The sequence below is a fragment of the Eumetopias jubatus genome, unplaced genomic scaffold, assembly GCF_037043125.1.
Source record: "Eumetopias jubatus isolate StellerSeaLion01/CBP00866 unplaced genomic scaffold, mEumJub1_p1.0 scaffold_11, whole genome shotgun sequence".
NCBI lineage: Eukaryota > Metazoa > Chordata > Mammalia > Carnivora > Otariidae > Eumetopias > Eumetopias jubatus.
In genome coordinates this window covers 10,430,434-10,452,911 of record NW_028274817.1, presented here as the reverse complement: position 1 = coordinate 10,452,911, position 22,478 = coordinate 10,430,434, and the positions used below count along the sequence as shown (strand labels likewise).

Sequence of the window (22,478 nt, the reverse complement as noted above, 5' to 3'; positions counted from 1 at the left end):
TGCCTGGTTGGCTCAGTTGGTTAAGCATCTTTCTCTTGATTTCAGCTCAGATTATGATCTCAGGGTTGTGAGATTGAGCCCCATGACAGGCTCTGTGCTGGGCGTGGAGCCTGCTTACGATTCTCTCTCTCCTTCTCCCTCTGCCCCTCCCCTGCCACTTGTGTGCGTTCTTTCTCTCTCTACAAACAAACAAACAAACAAACAAACCATATAACTTAGTATACCTTGAGTAAAGCAGATTGCTTTCCATGGTGTGGGTGGGCCTCATCAAATCAACTGAAGGCCTTGAGAAGGCAAAGACTGATGGTTCCCCAAGGAGAAGGAATTAATCTCAAGATTATGACACAGATATCTTGTCTGTGTTTCCAACCTGCAGAATTCAGACTCAAGACTCCAATATCACCTCTTACCTGAATTTCCAGCTTGCTGGACTGGAGAACTCTAGCACAACATGTATGTCATTATTTAGATATAGATTATGATAAGTGCTGTGAATTGTATGTCTATAAGTGGGACCTAATGTAAATCAGCAGTCAGAGGATGCCTCTTGGAGGGTATGTGCTATGGTGAGTGCTGTGAATTGTGCAAGACTGTTGAATCACAGATCTGTACTTCTGAAACAAATAACGCAATATATTTTAAGAAAAAAGAAAAAGAAGAAGATAGCAGGAGAGGAAGAATGAAGGGGAGTAAGTCAGAGGGGGAGACGAACCATGAGAGATGATGGACTCTGAAAAACAAACTGAGGGTTCTAGAGGGGAGGAGGGTAGGGGGATGGGTTAGCCTGGTGATGGGTATTAAAGAGGGCACATTCTGCATGGAGCACTGGGTGTTATGAACAAACAATGAATCATGGAACACTACATCAAAAACAAATGATGTAATATATGGTGATTAACATAACAATAAAAAATTAAAAAGATAACACACAAAAAAATAAAAGAAGTAAATTTTTAAAAAAATTTGCTAGATACATAGAAGTTTTGCAGGCAAAGAAGACAGATTTGTGAAAGGAGACGTAACTCAAAATGTGAACATTCTATGATGAAAGAGATTGGTTCATTTATGGTTGGAGTGTGTTGAATGAGCAGGTGAGTGGTATAATATGAGGCTGGAGAGTTAAGCAGGGGTCAACTATGCAAATCCGTGTAAGTCATGATTGTGACATTTTCCTGAAGGAACGTTGTAGCAGTCTGGCCTTGGGAAAGTCACTTAATCTTCCTGAGCCTCTTTTTCCTGATTTGTAACATGGGGGTAGATAAGGAGTTAATCACATAACGTATGAAAAGGACCTAGCCTGGGCGGTCGTGGCGGTCGCGGCGGGCAGCGACGGGTGGCAGCGGCAGAGGGTGTACGTTTTTATCTTTCAGAATGTTGGCTACCAGAGTGTTTAGCCTAATTGGCAAGCGAGCAGTTTCCACCTCAGTGTGTGTACGAGCACATGGAAGCGTCGTGAAGAGTGAAGACTATGCTCTCCCAACTTACGTCGACCGGCGTGACTATCCCCTGCCCGACGTGGCCCATGTCAAGAACCTCTCTGCTAGCCAGAAGGCCTTGAAAGAGAAGGAGAAGGCTCCCTGGAGCAGCCTCTCCATTGATGAGAAAGTTGAATTGTACCGCATGAAGTTCAACGACAGCTTTGCTGAAATGAACAGGAGCACGAATGAATGGAAGACGGTTGTGGGCACCACCATGTTCTTCATCGGCTTCACTGCTCTCATTCTGATTTGGGAGAAGCACTATGTGTACGGCCCCATCCTGCACACCTTTGAAGACGATTGGGTGGCCAAGCAGACCAAGAGGATGCTCGACATGAAGGTCAGCCCGATTCAGGGCTTCTCAGCCAAGTGGGACTACGACAAGGATGAGTGGAAGAAATAGAGGAGCCCACCACTCACCCGTCTGGGCCTCACCTTGCTCTGCCAGATCCACACAGCCCAGCGTCTTCACTGGAAACCGTTATGTTGCATCACCAGTGCTAATAAACGAGCAGCCTACGTGAAAAAGAAAAGAAAAGAAAAGAAAAGAAAAGGACCTAGCCTAACGCTTGGCACAGAATAAATGCTCAAGCCATGGATACTGTCATTCTCTTCCCAGTTAAATCCTACCCAGTCTTTAAGGTGCAATTCAATACCTGTGTTCTCGTGTGGACTTTCTGGACAAATCCGGTATGCCCTGATCTTTTACTTCTTTGAGGTTGAATTGTGACAAGAGTCTTTTTGATTTTCCCCCTTTATTGTTTCAAATCTGTTACCTCCTCCAGCTTATTTCTAAGTGGTTCAAGGATAGAACTTGTGTCTACCAATTTTCTCTAGGCTCTGTTTCACCACAGTAATTTGTTTAAATGGCTGGTAACTTGTGCTTTTGATTGCTTTTCTCGTGATGAGTTCCCTTCACTGTATCACTTAGCCTTTTTGGCCACAGGCACACTTTTGGAATAGGGTCACCTGGGGTTAGAGGCACAGTTAGAAACCTGGAAGGTGAGTAAAACCCAATTGGCTTACATGGGAGACAGAAGCCAGGACCTTCACTTTGAGGACAAGGAAACATATGAATGACCCTTCAGGATATGGCACAAGGATTTTGGATTGTTGTACTTTTATAGCTTATACCACAAGCCATCATTCAGCCTTGCTTTCTACCTTTTGTTCCTTTTGTTTGTTTTACTTTCCCCAGAAGATCTGATAAAGCTATGCCTATGTTTGCATCTCATTTCTCTGTGCTGTCTTTTATGGAGTTGTTTTGTATGAGTATTAAGGAGGAAGAGTAGAGGCCAATGATTCAGATTTATTGTTATAAACATTTAATTTGTTAAGTCATGAGCAAACTTAGAGAAGTTCAGCTTCCTGTCTTTCAGTAAAGGAAGAGAAAGAATTACCCTTTCAGCCTACTTGTCATTTGCTTGTTCCCAGGCTATTTCTGAATGCCAAGGCCAACCTGTGGGAAATCCCAAAGTTTTACTGGCTCTCGTTCTCAGCAGGGCTGGGAAATATGTTTCTATATACCTGATACTTCCTTCAGCTACTAGGGGAATTGTTTTTTTATGCTAATCAGCATATTTCCAAACTTTAACAGCATACCAAAAAGCCTTAAAATAATAATTTACCTCTCTTCCTATTTGTATATAGCAAATATTTCATACTAAGTTGAACATGGAATGTGGAAACTGGAAAATCACACAATAGCAAATTTTAAGTTGAAGAATTAGATGCATTTAAATTACTTAAAGGAGTGATCCGGTTAGCAGTTGTTATCACTGAAGTTGCAGTTCAGTTTAACATGGCATATGCTCAATAAAGTCAAGCATCTCCTTTTCTTAGAGGCATTTTTTATTTGCATTGGTTTCTACTGCCAGCAACTCTGAATCCTCAGGGAAGAAACATTAAGAGCTATACATTGCCTTATAAGTCAACTAGTTTCTGTTTGTTGTATTGGCTGAGATGATGCTGGATTTTCAAGTCAGAATTTCATCAGTGTTATTGGGTGACTGTTCTTGTGATTAAAAAAAAAAGATTTATACTATTTAGAATGAAGGCAAAAAATTAATTAAATGGGTCATAGGAACATGAAAAAATTTGAGTTTGACCCCCCAGATCTACCCACTCACTGGCTTGCCTGACCAGAGGCAAGTCACTTATTTTTTTGGAATCTCTGTTTTCCATGGGAATCATTAACATTTTGAGTAGTAAAGGAACTAATAGATATGTGAAAGCACCTTCCTAAATCAGAACAGGAATCTGAAAACATATTGGAAATCACAAGACTGTATTACAAATCATAACTATTTTTCATTGGTTATTTACTAACCACAAAAGCACTTTGAGGTAATTATTTTCTTAATCTCTAAAACTTCACCTTTTTGTCATATTTTCATGTTCCTCCCTCATGCCTGTTCTGAAGGAGAATATAAACAAAGAATAATTTGTTTGTCATCCTAAATCTTTAGGGTTTTCTTTTTGTTTATTTATTTATTTGTTTTTCTTTGACAGAGAGATGGAGTTTGCCTGTGGTTATAGCAGAGGCACAAATGTCACTTACTTATTTGGTCATTAATTTCCATTGTCTCTGCCAACTACATCTTTTATTAAAACAAAACTCACTGGCTTATGCTTTACCTATCTTTGGGGACATTCTGATATTTCTTTTGTAGTGCTGAGAGAGAAACACTTGGACTTTTTATATGTCCAATATCACACTTGCTACCCTCTGGGCATTTAAAAAATGTGTGTATTATCATCCTATTTCTATTAGTAAGTGTCTTCTGTGTATTGCTAAGTCCTCTCTTAAGTTTTGAATAATATACGTTATATACCCTCCTCCTAGAATGACTCTGTCACCCTGCTGCAGCCAGGATATATTTTATGCCTTATCTGGCCTTTCTAGATCCTCATAGGTTTGCTCACATTTCTATTAACAAAATTATTCTCACACTAAAATGCTAGCACCGTGTCCATATCTAATCCATGACTGAATTGACCGTTATTGTGAATGTGCTTGGCATCTGCAATTTCTGATATAGTTTAAAAATATGAATATCCCTTTGCTCCCAATAACAATTTTAGATCTTCTGCAAGGCACATAGCTTTCCTCTATCTGCATGCTAATTATTTAATAAATCCATTTATTGCCTCCTAAAGTAGTTTGCTTAACAGAAACAACGTATCATATTTCCATATAAAGTGCTTATAAAAATAAGATGGAATAGAGTGTTTCCAGAGGAGAATGATTATGGGGTTGAGCTTTCCAAAGCTACAGATATTAATTTATAAAATTATTTCAATATATTTCAAATTATTAACATTGCATTGAAAATGTTATTGGCTACTGGCTGGAACTTGACATAAAATGTTTCATTCATACAGCAATTTCATTTCATAAGCTTTTGTTAAAATGGTCATTTATTAAACTTGGACAGGGGAATATCTTCTTAGGGTATTCTTTCCCTAGTTCTATTATTTTTTCCCCTTCGAAGTTTTTGCTTAAATTCCAGCTAGTTGATATACAGTGCAATATTAGTTTCAGGTGTAGAATTTAGTGATTCATCATTTACATACAAAACCCGGTGCTCATCACAACAAGTGCCCTCCTTAATACCTATCACCTATTTAATCCATCTCCCCACCGACCTCCCCTGCAGTAACTATCAGTTTTTTCTACTTAAGAGTCTGTTTCTTGGTTTGCCTCTTTTCCCCCTATGTTCATTTGTTTTGTTTCTTTTTAAAAAAAGATCCTTTTTCTTATCTTTTAATGGCAACGACTTATACATTTTTTCTTTTTCTTTTTTTTTTTTAAAGATGTATCCATTTATTTGAGAGAGAGAGAATGGGAGTGGGGATAGGGGCAGAGGGAGAGGGAGAGAAAATCCTCAAGCAGACTCCCCACCGAGCATGGAGCCCTACTTGAGCCCTGATCCCAGGACCTGAGATCATGACCTGATCTGAAACCAAGTCAGGTGCCCAACTGACTGAGCCACACAGGCACCCCTGTTTTTTCCCTAAATTCCATATATGAATGAAATCATATGGTATTTGCCTTTTTCTGACTGACTTATTTTGCTTAGCATAATACTCTGTAGCTCCATCCACATCATTGCAAATGGCAAGATTTCATTCTTTTTATGGCTGAGTAATATTCCATTCCATATATATATACCACAACTTCTTTATCCACTCGTCAGTCAATGGACATTTGGGCTCTTTCCATAATTTGGCTATTGTTGATAATGCTACTATAAACATTGGGGTGCATGGATCCCCTCGAATCAGTATTTTTGGATAAATACCCAGTAGTGCAATTGCTGGATTGCAGGGTAGTTCTACTTTTAACTTCTTGAGGACCATCCATACTGTTTTCTAGAATGCATGCCCCAGTTTTCATTCCCACCAAAAGTGCAAGAGGTTCCCCTTTCTCTGCATCCTTTCAACACATGTTTCCTGTGTTGTTAATTTTGGCCATTCTCACTGGTGTGAGGTGATATCTCAGTGTAGTTTTCATTTGTATTTCCCTGATAATGAGTGATATTGAGCATCTTTTCATGTGTCTATTAGCCATCAGGATGTCTTCTTTGGAAAAAATGTCTATTCATGTCTTCTGCCCATTTTTTACCTGGATTATTTGTTTTGGGGGTTTTGAGTTGTATAAGTTCTTTATATATTTTGGATACTAACCCTTTATCATATATGTCATTTGCAAATATCTTCTCCCATTCCATAGGTTGCCTTTTAGTTTTGTTGATTGTTTCTTTTGCTGTGCAGAAGCTTTTTATCTTGGTGAAGTCCCAATAGTTCATTTTTGCTTTGTTTCCCTTGCCTCAGGAGACATATCTAGTAAGAAGTTGCTACAGCCCATGTCAAAGAGGTTGCTGCCTGTGTTCTCCTCTAGGATTTTGATGGTTTCCTGTCTCACATTTAGGTCATTTTGAGTTTATTTTTGTGTATGGAGTAATAAAGTGGTTCAGTTTCATTCTTTTGCATGTTGCTGTCTAGTTTTCCCAACACCATTTGTTGAAAAGACTATCTTTTTCCCATTGAATATTCTTTCCTGCTTTGTCAAAGATTAGTTGACCATATAGTTGTCAGTTCATTTCTGGGTTTTCTATTCTGTTCCATTGATCTATGTGTCTGTTTTTGTGCCAGTACCATACTGTCTTGATCACTACAGCTTTGTAATATGACTTGAAGTCCAGACTTGTGATGCCTCCAGCTTTGCTTTTCTTTTTCAAGATTGCTTTGGCTATTCCAGGTCTTTTATGGTTCCATACAAATTTTAAGATTGTTTCTTCTAGCTCTGTGAAAAATGCTGGTGGTATTTTGATAGGGATTGCATTAAATGTGTAGTTTTCTTTGGGCAGTATAGACATTTTAACAACAGTTGTTCTTCCAAATCTTGAGCATAGAATGTTTTTCAATTTCTTTGTGTTATCTTCAATTTCTTTCATCAGTGTTTTACAGTTTTCAGAGAACAGCTCCTTTACCTCTGTGCTTGGTTTATCCCTGGTATCTTATGGTTTTTGGTGTGGTTATAAACAGGTTTGATTCCTTGATTTCTCTTTCCACTGCTTCATTATTGGTGTATAAAAATGTAACAGATTTCTGTACATTGATTTTGTATCCTGCAAATTTACTGAACATTGTATATGAGTTCTAGCAATTTTTTGGTGGAGTCTTTTGGGTTCTCTATGTAGAGTATCATGCCATGTTGTCTGTAAATAGTGAAAGTGTGACTTGTTCCTTGATGACTGGATGCTTTTTATTTCTTTTTGTTGTCTGATTGCTGAGCCAAGGATTTCCAGTACTATGTTAAATAACAATGGTGAGAGTGGACATCCCTGTCTTGTTCCTGACTGTAGAGGAAAAGCTCTCAGTTTTTCCCCATTGAGGATGATATTAGCTGTGGGTTTTTTGTATAGGGCCTTTATTATATTGAGGTATATTCCCTCTAGCCCTACCTTGTTGAGGGTTTTTATCATGAATGGATGTTGTACTTTGTCAAATGTTTTTTCTGCATCTATTGAGGGGATCATATGGTTCTTATCCTTTCTTTTATTAATGTGGTGTATCACATTGATTGGTTTGTGAATATTGAACCACCTTGCAGCCCAGGAATATATCCCACTTGATTCTGGTGAATGATTCTTTTAACATACTGTTGGATTCGATTTACTAGTATTTATTGAGAATTTTTGCAACCATGTTCATCAGGGATATGGGCTTGTAGTTCTCTTTTTAGTGGAGTCTTTGGTTTTGGTATTAGGGTGATGAGGGCCTCATAGAATGAATTTGGAAGTTTTACTTCCATTTCTATTTTTTGGAATAGTCTGGGAAGAATAGGTATTAACTCTTCTTTAAATGTTTGGTAAAATTCCCCTGGGAAGCCATCTGGTCCTGGACTTTTGTTTGTTGGGAGATTTTTTATTACTGATTCAATTTCTTTGTTGCTTAATTGGTCTGTTCAAGTTTTCTATTTCTTCTTGTTTCAGCTTTGGTAGTTTATATGTTTCTAGGAATTTACCCATTTCTCCTAGGTTGTCCAATTTGTTGGCATATAATTTTTCATAATATTCTCTTGTAATTGTATTTCTGTGGTATTGGTTGGTATTTCTCCTTTCTCATTCATGATTTTATTTATTTGGGTCCTTTCTCTTTCTTTTTGATAAGACTGGCTAGTGGTTTATCAATTTTATTAATTCTGTGAAGAACCAGCTCCTGGTTTCATTGATCTGTTCTATTGTTGTTGTTGTTTTTTTTTTTTTGCTTGTTTGTTTGTTTCTATATCATTTGTTTCTGCTCTAATCTTTATTATTCCCTTCAGCTGGATTTAGGCTTCATTTATTGTTCTTTTTCTAGCTCCTTTAGGTGTAAGGTGAGGTTGCATATTTGAGATTTTTCTTGCTTCTTGAAGTAGACCTGTATTGTTATTTACTTCCCTCTTAGGACTGCTTTTGCTGCATCCCAAAGGTTTTGGACTATTGTATTTTCATTATCATTTGTTTCCATGTATTTTTTAAATTTCTTCTTTGATTTTCTGGTTCATTCTTTAGTAGCATGTTGTTTAACCTCTATGTATGTGTGGTCTTTCCAAATTTTTTCTTGTGGTTGACTTCAAGTTTCATAGTGTTGTGGTCTGAAATTATGCATGGTATGATCTCAATCTTTTTGTGACCCAGTATGTGATCTATTCTGGAGAATGTCCCATGTGCACTGGAAAAGAATATGTATTCTGCTGCTTTAGGATGAAATGTTCTGAATATATCTGTTAAGTCCATCTGGTCCAGTGTGTCATTCAAAGCCATTGTTTCCTTGTTGATTTTCTGCTTAGATGATCTGTCCATTGATGTAAGTGGCGAGTCCCCCACTATTATTGTATTATTATCAATGAGTTCCTTTATGTTTGTTATTAATTGTTTTATATGTTTGGGTGCTCCTGTGTTTGGTATAGAAATACTTACAATTGTTAGATATTCTTGTCAGATAGTCCCTTTTATTGTGATAGAGTGCCCTTCTTCATCCCCTGTTACAGTCTTTGGTTTAAAATGTGGTTTTTCTGATGTAAGTATTGCTACTCTGGCTTTCTTTTGACTTCCATTAGCATGAGAGATGGTTCTCCATCCCCTCACTTTTAATCTTCAGTTGTCTTTAGGTCTAAAATGAGTCTTGTAGGCAGCATATAGATGGGTCTTGTTTTTTATCTTTTCTGACACCCTCTATCTTTTGATTGGAGTGTTTAGTCCTTTTACATTCAGAGTAATTATTGATAGATATAAATTTGGTGCCATTTTATTACTTGTTTTGTCATTGTTTCTGGAGATTTTCTCTGTTCCTTTCTAGTCTTTGTCACTTTTGTTCTTTCCTTTCCACTCAAAGAGTCCCCTTTAATATTTCTTGCAGGGCTGATTTAGTGGTTATGAACTCCCTTAGTTTTTGTTTGAGAAACTCTTTATCCCTCCTTCTAATCTGAATGATAACCTTGCTGCAGCCTTTTTTTTTTTGGCTGCAGATTTTTCCCATTCAGTACGTTAAATATATTATGCCACTTTCTTCTTTGTTGCCAAGTTTCTGTGGATTGATCTTCAGCTAGCCTTATGGGTCTTTCTTTGTAAGTTAGGGACTTCTTTTGTCTTGCTCCTTTTAGGATTTTTTTTCTTTATAACTATATTTTAAATTTAATTACAATATATCTTGGTGTTGACCTGCTTTTGTTGAATTTGATGAGAGTCCTCCATACCTCCTGGATTTGGATGTCTGTTTCCTTTTCCAGATAGGGAAGTTTTCAGCTATAATTTCCTCAAATAAATTTTCTGCCCCCTTTTCTCTCTCTTCTTCTTCTGGGACTCCTATGATATGAATGCTATTACGCTTTATGAAGTCACTGAGCTTCCTAATTCTACATTCACGGTCTGATGTTTTTCTTTCCCTCTTCTTTTCAGCTTCATTATTTTCCATTATTCTAGCTTCTATATCACTTATTCACCCTTCTGTTTCTTCCATCCTTGTATTCATTATATCCAGTCTATTTCATATCTCAGCTATTGCATTTTTCATTTCTGTTTTTTAACTCTTTTATCTCTGTGATAAGGACCTCTCTGAAGTCTTCCATTCCTTTCTCAAGCCCAGCGAGTATCCTTAATGACTGTTGCTTTAAATTCTCTATCGGGCATATTACTCATATCTGTTTTGATTAGCTATCTGGCCATGACCTTTTCTCATTGTTTCATTTGTGATGAATTCCGCTGTCTTGGCATTTTGTCTAAGTGTCTTCTTCTTTGTGTTAGAAAAGCCTGCTATGGTCCCTGATCTTGAGAGTAGTGGCTTTATGAAGAAGAGGTCATATAGTGTCCAGGGCCTGGCACTTCAGGAAGCGTGTCTGGTGTGTGCTGTATGCACTCTGCTGCTGTGTTTTGGCTGCTCTATCCTTCAGGTCAGTGGTCTGCAGAGGCTCCCCTTGCCTGCCTTGGGAAATGTTTGGACCTTGGCCAGAGTGTGGCAAGTTCTAACTAGGCATGCTCTGGTCTGCTTGTTAAATGAGACCTGATGCTACTTCCACTAGAACTGAATCCTTGCAGAATTCTCTGGTTGGGAGATGTGGTGTATGTGGGGTTTCTGCTGGTCTTCTGGGAAGGGGTCCACTGTGCTGGGACTTGGGCACACTTGCCCCAGAAGGGCAGTATCAGTAGAGCATATGGGGTGGGACTTGGTGTAAACAGGCTAGGCAGCCAGTGTTGGCACTGTGCTGTTTACTGAAGCTGATTCTGTGTTTATGCTGAAGGGTTGGGAGGGAAATGGTGCCAGCCAGGTCCTTTGTCCTGGGAGAGGAGCCTCTGTGCTTGCTGCTTTCAGGCAATCCCTCCAAGAAGAGGGAATTATCTCCCCCATACATCCCTGGCGTTTTTCAGATCACCATTTTCATTTTGTCTCCAGGTCGCTTGCTTGCCTGGAGCCGCACAGTGCACTTTGGGCACAGCCAAGCTTGCTGACTTCTAAAACTCCAAAATTTAGGGACGTGGTGTGGGGCCTGCACTGGTCTTCTAGGGGAGGGTCTTGCCACACTGGACAGATGCAGGTTTGACTGAGAAGGGCAGTTGTGCCAGAGCACAGTGGGGTGGGACCTGTAGCAAACAAGCAAGGCAGGCAGTGTCTGGGCAAGCCACCTTCAGCAGGTGGATCTGTGCCTATGCTGAGCGGTGGGGGAGGGGAATGGCACCTGCTGGCTTTTTGTCCCCAGAGAAGGATCTCTGTGAACGCCACTTTTCACAGATGTGCTCCAAGAAGAGCAAACAATCTCTTCCTTGTGAGCCTTAAGTGTTCCTCAGATTGGGCCATCTACCCCCCAAGTTGCTTGCCTGCCTTCTCTCCAGGGATAGGGCAGCACTCTTAAGGTTCTATTCCAGCCAAGCCTCCCAACCTTTAAAACTTCAGTCTTGGGGTGCCTGGGTGGCTCAGTCAGTTAAGCATCTGCTTTTGGCTCAGGTCACAATCCCAGGGTCCTGGAATTGAGTCCCACATTGGGCTCCCTGCTCAGCGGGGAGTCTGCTTCTTCCTCCGCCTGCCACTCCCCCCACTTGTGCTCTCTCTCTCCAACAAATAAACAAAATCTTAAAAAAATATTAAAAAAAGTCAAACTCCAGTCTTCAAGCCCTGCTGGTTGCAAGAACTCACAAAATTCAGCCCCTCTTATTTTCCCCACCAGTGGCTTTGGGGAAGTATGATCCCTTTGTGATTCCCCATGTGCTCCTCTCTTTGTTGCCTTTCTCTGAGACTGGGGCTCCCTCCCCTCCACAGCCAACACACTCAATCCATTTCTCTCTCAAACCATGTGTCTGTACTTCCTACCTTCCTCGATGTGGCCTCTTCTCTCCCTCTAGTTGTGCAGTTTTTTCTGTCAGTCCCCAGGTTGATTTCTTGGGTATTCAGAATGCTTTGATAGTTATCTAACTGTGTCCAAGGGATGAGGCAAGCCTAGGGTCCTCTTACCACACTGTTATCTTAGCTCCTCCCTTGGATATTCTTTCAATGTATTCCTTTTGACTTCATACCCCTACATCCAGAAATATTTCCTTGATGACATTGCATTCTATATTTATTTACAATATGGTAAATAATTGCCACTTTTGAAGAAAAATAATCTAGCTATCTGATTTGGATCTTAAATACAAACCTCTCTAGAAAGTGATTTTTTTCCTCTGTTGAAGGACCAGCAACGAGTCAATCCTTATTAGACTTTTATGGAGCACTCCATTGTTGGAAAACATATGCTAGGTGCAGGGTTCTATGGAAGATGCAATGAAGTATGAACCATGGCATATTACAGACACACATCTATCTCTATAGATATCAGAAGTGATTCATAACATGGACTTATTTCATCATACTTTAGTACTCAGTGTGTACCTTGATCTGAATCATTTTAATTCTGACACCTCCACCACTTGTGTATATGTGCTAACCTGTTTGTACTTCAAGTGCTATAGGTTTAAAGTGCTATTATAGAATTTTGCAAAAAGCTAACGTTCTTTAGTAAAATTGTTTCTGAGTGACAGAATGGAGTTTAAAACTAGGGCAAACACCCAATCCAGCAAAGATTTGTAAAGTAGTCCTGTTTTGCACCCAAGTCAATAATCTAGCTTATGTCAAGCTCTAGAAAGGACTGGGAAGTACCTGAGGATTTGGCAAGTCTTTAGTGGTGGAAGTTGGGGTGTGGATCTCAGGTTGAGGGACAATATGATGCAGGAAAGCTGAGAGATAGGCATGGTGCTGGGAGGGAAAGAGGCTCATTGCATAGATTAGGAAGGTAAATTTTTGTCAAATAATTTGAGAAAGTCAAACTGATTCATTTACTGACATTCTTAGAATTGAAAATCTGTACTCTGGAAATATTGTTTTTTTTTAAATATTTTATTTATTTATTTGAAAGAGAGAGAGCCAGAGAGGTGAGCAGGGAGACTGAAGTGGGGCTCGATCCCAGGAACCCTGGGATCATGACCTGAACTAAAGGCAGATGCTTAACTGACTGAGCCATCCAGGTGTCCCGGAAACATTGTTTATCCCCATTTGTATTTTGTATTTGTATTTTATGTCAATTTAATTTTTATATTTCCATGGCATGTAGTAAAACTCTTGGTTAATGTCACTCTGCTCCACTCTTCAAAATGGATTCTTGTCTAAATGTAGACTGGCATTTTAATAAGCGAGTCTTGTTGGGAAATAGAAGAAGGAAGGCATTAGGGGCTGACAGTAGAGTCAACACTTTTATTCTGTGAACTCTCTGGGACCTCTTGCTTTGGAATTCAGGGACATCTTGGTGCTTTGTTTAAAAAGGAAGGCCATCCCTAATTTGTGATACAGTGTTCTTGGGTAGGAGTGCAAGTTATCTCTTCCACTAGGCTCCAGTAACAGAGGAAAGCCCAGGTTGGACTTCAATTATACTTTGGGACCAGAGTAGATCAGTGATCTCCATGCACTCAATTTACTCATTTATCATGTACCAAGTATTAACTGAGTGCCAGGTACTGTTTTAGGGTGAAGGGATAATGGGAAATGAGACAGGCAGTCCCGCCCTCATAGACAATAATAAGTTATTTTACTTTGATTTACCTATTATCATCTGAGCAAAGGAGCACCAAGAAAAGTACCCTTGACTAAGAATAGTACCACTAACAGACCACTAAGGAGCCCCAAAGTCTCCTATTATACATTTAGTTCAGCATTTATCAAGTGTCAGCTCTGTGTTAGGCCCTGTGCTAGGAACTAGAGATCTAGATGACTAAGTTCTTTGAGACTTACCAGTGGAGGCCTCTATTAAAACCCATGTATTATATACGATGGAGAATATGTTTACTATCAATTTAGAGATTTCAACATTAATCAGGTGATTAGTCCCTGGCTAATGCTGGGCCCTAATTAAATGATATATAAGACAAGGGCAAGTTCACTTTATTAGCTGTGTATATATGGCAGCAGAGTCAGGTAGGAGGTGGGGGGATGGTACGGTCCTAAAGCATGGCAGGCTACATATCAAACTTAGAAGGGGAAATATCTTCTTAGGGTATTATCTCCATGTATTTCTTTTCAAAAAGAACCAGTACAGGGGGCGCCTGGGTGGCTCAGTTGGTTAAGCGGCTGCCTTCGGCTCAGGTCATGATCCTGGAGTCCCGGGATCGAGTCCCACATCGGGCTTCCTGCTCGGCAGGGAGTCTGCTTCTCCCTCTGACCCTCCTCCTCTCATGCTCTCTCTCTCTCTCTCTCATTCTCTCCCTCAAATAAATAAATAAATAAAATCTTTAAAAAAAAAGAACCAGTACAAAAGGAAAATACAGAGCCCCTTGTTCAAAAGGCAGGAAAAAGTAACATTAAAGGAACAAAAATATAAAGCTTTTCTCTTTAAAAATAATTGATTACTTATGAAATATATTAGGAGTAATAGTGATATATGAGTAAGAATATAACCTTTGAAAATGCAAATAATATTTTGGGGTCATAATTTGATAAATACAATAAATGATAATGATAATACTTATCAGCATATCACAAGACTTCTGGTTCATGTTTCTGCAAACTTATTAATTATATAATCCAAATTTATACTTATAACAAGTTTCTTTTCTTTTTTTTAAAGATTTATTTATTTTAGAGAGAGAGAGAGAGAGAGCACTTGCATGCACAAGTGGGGGAAGGGGCAGAGGGAGAGAGAGAATCTCAAGCAGAATCCCCACTGAGCGCAGAGTTCAACATGGGACTCAATCCTAGGGCCCTGAGATCATGACCTGAGCTGGAATCCAGAGTTGGCTGCTGAACTACTAAGCCACCCAGGCGCTCCTAAACAAGTTTATTTTCAATCAATATAATTGAAAGAATCATCAGTTGTTCTTGGCAAATGCAAGATTGCAAGTAAGTTTCGATGATTTTTAATTTTGAGAAGGATCTTTCTGCTGATGCATCTGTTACTAGAGATGTTAAGAGTATTTTTTAGGCTGTGACAACATTGGAATAAATTTTTAATGAATCATTTCGAAATACAAATTTTAGTGCATTCTGAGCTGATGAGTCTCATGAAAGAAGTTTTTCTTAAAAGATTCAACTTATCATACAAAAGATAGAGGGAGAAAGAAAAATGAGAGAAAGGCACACATATGCAGAATTCTATCTTTACAGAGGTAGGCCTGCACTCAACTCCTGACTCCTCTCTTACTGGATGAGTGACCCTAACCCAATCACTTAAACTCTGTGGCCCTACATTTTCTTTTCTGGAAAAGGAGAATAATTACGGTACATGACTCTTTTTTGTATTAATCAACAAATACTTCTTGAGAACCTATTCTGCATCTGGCACTGTTCTAGGTGCTGAAGGCCCCTCATGGGCCTACATTCTTGTAAGGGAACACACAAGATAAATAAAATGTGTAAGAGAAAATTTTAGTATATCATATGGAATAAGTGTTGTAGAAAGAAAAGCATGAAAGGTTAGGGACTACTGGGGTAGGGAGAAGAAAGTCATTTTAACTAGAGTGGTCAGGGAAGGCTTCTCTGATTATATAGTATTTGAGCAGAAATCTGAAGGTGAGGGGAAAGGCCTTGCAGATTCTTGGAAAAGAGCATTCCAAGGAGAAAGCACAGCAAGGGCCAAGACCAGGAGGAGGAAGGGAACCATATGGAGGGTAGTTTGGAAGATCATGCAGGCCTCATAGGCTGCTGTCAAGACTTTGGCTTTTACTCTGAGTGAAACTGGGAGCCATAGCAGGGGTTTGAGCAGAGTGGTGGCATAGTGTAATCCAGGTTTTCAAAGGATCACTAGGGCTGCTGTGTTGAGAATAAATTGAGGTAGGAAAAAGGTGAAAGGAGGGAGGCTAGTGGGGGAAATGATTGCCATAATTGAGTGAGAGATGATGAGAAATAGTATTGAAGGGGGTTAAAAGGGGGCCTACCTTGGGTAGATTTTGATAGCAGCATGGCAGGATTTTCTGACAGACGAGGTGTGGGGTCAGAGAGAAAGAGTGGAGTTGAGGAGACTTCATGTTTTTTGGTCTGAGCAACAGAAAACTTCAATGAGACAATAAACGCAAACTGCTCAGCACAGTGCCTGGTACGTAGTTGGTGCTTGATCAGTTCCTATCATATCTAGATGATCCTCAGAATCCATGAGCCAGTGCATACGAAATAGATCACATCACTATAATAACCTATATTTCCCTCACTGATTGCTCTCCTAGCTTGGCTCACCAGTCAATCCACCTTCACTTAAATTGACATTTAAGGAGAGAGCCCTAGATTGATTGTCAGGAACCCAGGATCCTAGTTCAGTGCCACTGCTGGCCTGTTGTGTGATCCCAGGCAAGCCCTTTCATTGCTCAGCAACCAGGGGGATTTACTGACATAGTAGAATCTAATAACATCCGCACTACCTAGCTCACGAGGTGGTGGGCCCAAGACAAAACCAAACTGCCAATCATATTGATGTAAAAATATACTGACTGTAAAAGTGTTAAAGAAATGCCAGATTATTAAGTGGGAATGTTCATTATGATGCTATTTCTGTGGAGATTTTAATTTCAGATAGGAAAGACTGGGGCTGTAACTCTTTTGGTTTTCTTAGAATAACATACCTGAAGTCACTCTGACTGATAGTCTTAGTGCTAAGCAGCTACCATCTTCCATGGTCGCCCAGCTAGAAAGTTGGGAAGCCAGGATTCAAAACTAGGTCTGACTCTAGAACCCACTCTTTGAGCCAACAGGTTCTACTGACATTTCTTTTTTTTTTTTTTTAAAGATTTTAGATTTATTTATTTGACAGAGAGAGCGAGAGAGACAGCGAGAGAGGGAACACAAGCAGGGGGAGTGGGAGAGGGAGAAGCAGACTTCCTGCTGAGCAGGGAGCCCGATGTGGGACTTGATCCCAGGACCCTGGGATCATGACCTGAGCTGAAAGCAGACGCTTAACCGACTGAGCCATCCAGGTGTCCCTCTACTGACATTTCTGATTAACCCTGGGAGTGGATGTATTCCTGAGTGTCTACCTTGAGAAACCATAACACACTGATGTGTGTGCTCATTCACAGCCCACAGTCCCACAGCCCTTTATAGCTTCAAAGTACTCTCACAAACATGATCTCCTTTAATTTTATATTAATTGAATTTCTATTCTGTGCCAGGCACTGTTTTAGGCCTGAACATGAACTGATGAATCAGATGGTGTCCCTGTCCTCAAGGTACTCATAATAAGGTGAGGGAGACACACTTGTAAATAGATAGTCAGCATACCAAACAATAAAGAGTATTCTATTTCTTTAGACTTTTAGCCAACGTGATGGGTATTAGTGGTTGGTCAATTTAAAAATTGATTAAATTGGATAATTATAAAAAATTATATATACATGCCTGAAATATTCTATTTTAATTTAAAAACATACATGTATATACTTGCTTATATTTTGATACAGGTCTAAGGCCTTTTCTTTGGTTATGGATCTGCTGAGTGAAGTTTCCCTCATCTTTGTTGCTTAACTATATCCATAATGTTTTACTTATGGTTTACAGTGTCAGCTTCTCTGAACTGGAACACAAAATTAAATAAAAAATATTTGGAAAGCAATCAGTGCACAGAATCTTAGATTTTAATGATTTTTCACAAATAATTTATAGTTGCCTCCCCCGCACTTAAATTTGATAGCGATTTTTTAGTGAGTTTCCCTCTAAAACAATCATCTCAGTTTTCATAGACATAGCAACTCTTTGTTTTTGCACTCATCTGGTTTTGGGGGGGTGGTATTGACATAACAGTTAACTAAATTATGGAATTATAACACAACAGGCATAAGCAGGTTTGGGAACAAACCATACCGATTTTCCTTAGGCATATAACCCACTTGGTGGGAGCAAAAGTGAGCAGTCTTTCCACTGGGCTGCAGTGTTACCTAGTGACTACCCTGGTTCAAATCACAGCTCAGGGGATTGCATGCTGACTGTGAGCCATTTACTTAAATTCTCAGGGCCCAGTGTTCTCATCAATTAAACGGGGGATGATATTGGTGTTATTGTGAGGATTGTATGAGTTAGTACTTGTAGAATTCTTGGAGCAGTACCTTACATAAACTTTAGCTGTTGGCATTTTCAGGGAGTAATCGATCATCTGTGAATTTCCTGAGGTCACTAGTTAGTATGTTTTACAGGGGGAAGGAAGCATTTCAGTAGTTTGAGCAAGCCACTTAAATAGAGTTTGATTAAGTTAAGAGTATCAGCGAGATACGGACGAATTCTGCAGGGGTAGATTGAAAAAAGTCTTTACAGCAGTGGTTCTAAACTCTGGCTATACATTAAAATCATCTAGGGGGACTTTAAAAATGTTTTAGTATAGACACCGAACCCTAAACCAGTCAATTTGGGATCTCTGGGAGTGGTCCCAGCCTCCCAGGAGATTCCATTGCACAGCTATAGGAACCACTTTACAGGGAGGTGTGATGGTCTTACCCAAAGATAAGTGAAATTTCAGTAGAGATGTTGGTAACGACTCTGAGGTAGGTGGCGTGGATGCTATTACCTTCGTGTTTTCAGATTAACAATCAGCGGTTTCGAGAGGCTACATTCACACCTTCAGGGCAGGGATAATGGCCAAGTCTTCTAACATCAGAGACAATGGCCTTTTCTACAACTCCAGGCTGTCAAAACTAAGAAGGATTGAAGTAATTAACAAGAGTTCAAAGAAATCCGCTACATCTTTTCAAAGTAAAAATAGTCACACGTTTTGTGTAACTTTTGAAGTAAAATAACACTGTGACCTTTTTCATGCAGATCAAATTTACATTCATATTCTTTCCATAATGAGAACTGTTTTCTATTATATGGATTATAATTAGAAGCTATATGAAAAGAGTTTTTGTTTGGAGTAAGTGTTTTATGGCACAAATATGATAAAAGGCTTAATATTTAGTAAACTCTGATAGATTTGGCTATTTGTTTTTTTAAATTTAGGCTAGCAATGCTAAGTAAAACCGATTTTTATTTTTCCACTGTTATTTTCCCTAATGTACAGTGAATACAGTAAATAATGACACATGTGAAGCCCAGCTAGAGCAGAAGCATACCATTGAATAGCTTAGTGGTCTATTGAAACACCCATCCCCCCCCATAATGTTTCTAAATATACAACATTCTAGCTAACTGAATTAGAGCAATAAAAATAGAGAATATTTCAGAAGCAAGCAAAAATCATATTGCACTAAAATTAATTGCAGTGATTTTCGAAGTTTCTCTTTAGACGTTTATAGACACAGCATTGTACATTTTCTACAACAATAAACCAAAATAACAAAGTTTAAACTTTTTTTTTTTTTTTAGGAGAGGGAGTGGGGGAGGAGCAAAGAGAGAGGGAGAGAGAGAATCTCAAGCAGGCTCCATGTCCATCGTGGAGCTGGATACAGGGCTCCATCTCACAATCCTGAGATCCCGACCTGAGCCGAAATCAAGAGTCGGACGCTTAACCAACTGAGCCACACAGGCGCCCCCCAAATACAAGGTTTAATCGAGGACTTTGAAATAAGTAGTTTCTTTGTGGTGATTTCATAGTAGAAAATTCAGCTCTTTTTTTTTGCTTGAATTTAAAAATATTAATTTTTCAAAGTCTTCTGAAGTAGAATTACAATTTTAGAAAGGCTAAAAGTTTACCCTTGCTCAATGGTGATAAAAACTGGTTAGTCATACGAGGAATCTGACTGAATAAGAACAGAGTCAATGTCCAGACTTTAATGTGAGGAATGGCTACAAGTACTTGAACTTTTCACTTGGTTGGTGTATTTGTTTCCAGTGATTTTAACACATGACCACAAAGTGGGTGGCTTAAAATAACAGAAATTTATTCTCTCACGGCTCTGAGGGTTAGAAGTCTGAAATCAAGGTATCTGCAGGGCCACACTCCCTCTGGAGGCCCTAGAGGAGTTTCTTCCTTTACTTTTCCAGCTTCTGGTGGCTCCAGGTCTTCCTTGGCTATGGCAGCATCTCTTCAATCTCTGTCTCTGTCTTCACATTCTTACCTTCTCCTCCGTAGGTTTGTGTCCCCTTGTGTTTTCTTCTTAGGAAACTTGTCATTGCGTGGGGGGCCAATCTGGACAATGCAGGATGGTCTCATCTCAAGATCTTTACATCTGCAAAGACTCTTTTTTTTTTTTTTTTCCAAATAAGGCAACATTCACAGGTTCCAAGTATTTGGATGTATATGTACATATCTTTTGGGAGGTTACCATTCAACCTACTCCAGTTTCTTTTAGTGGGATTCAGGCTGTACCATCTGCTCAGAAACATTCAAATAATTAGGAGAAGCATAGAAATACATCAATATCCTATTTGCATAATGAAGATCTGGATGTAGTTTGGTTAGCTATGGTAGCATGTTTCACCAAAACACAATGTTTAACTAATCAGCTTCGATATCTTTAAGGTTTGCCTGTAATCAGCATAATCCCATAACTTAACATCCTATAAATGGGAAATTGGAAGTAAGGGCATAATTGGAATTTCATACAACAGAAAGTATATAAATGCTTCTTCCTCTTTTTTTTTTTTTTTTTTTGGTTTGTTAGTAAGCCCAGAACTTTATAAGCATGGATAATATCCCTGGAAAACAGGCATTCCTCAAACTCAAAAATAAAGCATTGACAAATGTGGCTGACTCGTTGTGTTGTGCCATTTCCAAATACCATTTGTAAGTTCCTGAGGTGTTGAAGGATCAAATAAGGTGGTGCATTTGAAGTCCTTTATAGATCGTGTTATATCATTCTAGTGTAAGGAATGATCATTGTTATTTGTGCAGGGGTGGGAAAAAGTACAATATCATAGTTGGACACTATCAAACAAGGCCTGCTAAGTAGAAGGTAAGGACATTTTTGTTCAACACATCAAACAGGTTTGTACCTAGTGGGGGTAGTCATGGGAGTTTAGTGTCTGCTCTTAAATCAGTTTAACAGGTTATACTCATCAAGGATGAATTGAGTTTGCATTAGAGACAAAGCTCCTTATATAGGAAGTAGGTGAGTCAGCAAGATTAATTCCTTATTGCTTGATTTTTGTGCGCTGATAAGAATTCATTTGGGCTGTAAAGATAGATAAAAATCTCAGAGGAAATGATTATGAAATGAGGGAATGTAAAATCCTAGGGAAATAAGAACCTGTCCATGAGATTAAGAAATAATTTTTGAGAAAGCCCATCTTCCCAGATTTGAGACATATAGTTGTGAAGAGTCAGTAGAAAAAAATTCATAGCTAATGTAATAACACAAAGTTAATTTTCCAACTTTAAAACTCAAACCTCATTTTTGCCCTAAATAAATCTCACCTGAAAGTCCAATACATAAAACAGATTAAAGTGAAGCTGCTTTATTTGGATTTTATGAGGGTGGGGGGCAGGAATGAGGGGCACAATGGATAGCTTGCTGTATGTGTCATTGTTGTAATTTTGTGCTACGTGTGTGATTATGTGATGAACAGAGAACACTCCAGGCTGGGGCTTTGTTTCATTTTACTCATAGTTGCATCTCTAATGCCTAATACAATGCCTGGAACTCAATATATACATGTGTTGATGAATGAATAGATGGTGGAGAAGCTAAGAACAGCTAATTGGGGGGGGGGTGCCTGGGTGGCTCAGTCAGTTAAGCAACCGACTCTTGGTTTTGGCCCAGGTCACGATCTCAGGGTTGTGAGATCGAGTTCCATGTTGGGCTCCATACTGAGCATGGAGTCTGCTTGAGATTCTCTCTCTCCTTCTCCTTCTGCCCCGCTCACACGTGCATTCTCTCTCTCTCAAATAAATAAATCAATAAATCAGATCTTAAAAAAAAGAAGAGCTACTTGAACCAAGTTAATTGAGTGTCAATATCTCTGACAGCAGTGAAGGCAGAGATGATTCTTTTTCTTCCATGCCAGCATTTGTCACCAGGACTGTCATCCACAGAGAATGCTGCATTTCAGTGCCTGGCACAGTTTCTGGAACATAGTAGGTTGCAGTAAATGTCTGTTAAATAAATGGTACTCAGAAAATATTAGTTGAATGAATGAATGAAGTGAAATAAATGAATGAATGAATGTCATACGATAGAATGAGGATTAGTGGTTTCATTTTCTGCCTTCAAATAATTTAAAAAACAGCTAAAACAAAACTTCACGAAGAATCCTAATGGAAGCCTCCTAGGTGTCCTTTAAAAAAAGTCTCTATTAAGTCTAAGTTTCACTTTGCTTATACCAATTCCCCAGAACTGTATTGTCTGACAATGTGACACATCATAAAACAACTGGAGCCAACGGTGGTGCTAAAGCCGTCTTCACTCAGTACAGACGCTGACTTACAGTTATCCCCAGGAGACACCCAGTGCCCCAGATATGGACAGCTCCAAAAGAAGTATGCCCAGTTTGGAAGAATTGTGTGCCTATAGGAAACACAGGGCCTCTTTATTTAAGAAGAAGAGGTATAAATTACAGTTGCTTGAAGGAAACCCTACCTTA

General features: G+C 39.2%; 1 pseudogene; it reads left to right on the top strand.

Moving 5' to 3' along the window:
* Window positions 1-1,371: 1,371 nt before the first annotated feature.
* Window positions 1,372-2,005, top strand: LOC114224590 (cytochrome c oxidase subunit 4 isoform 1, mitochondrial pseudogene; annotated as a pseudogene).
* Window positions 2,006-22,478: the final 20,473 nt, after the last annotated feature.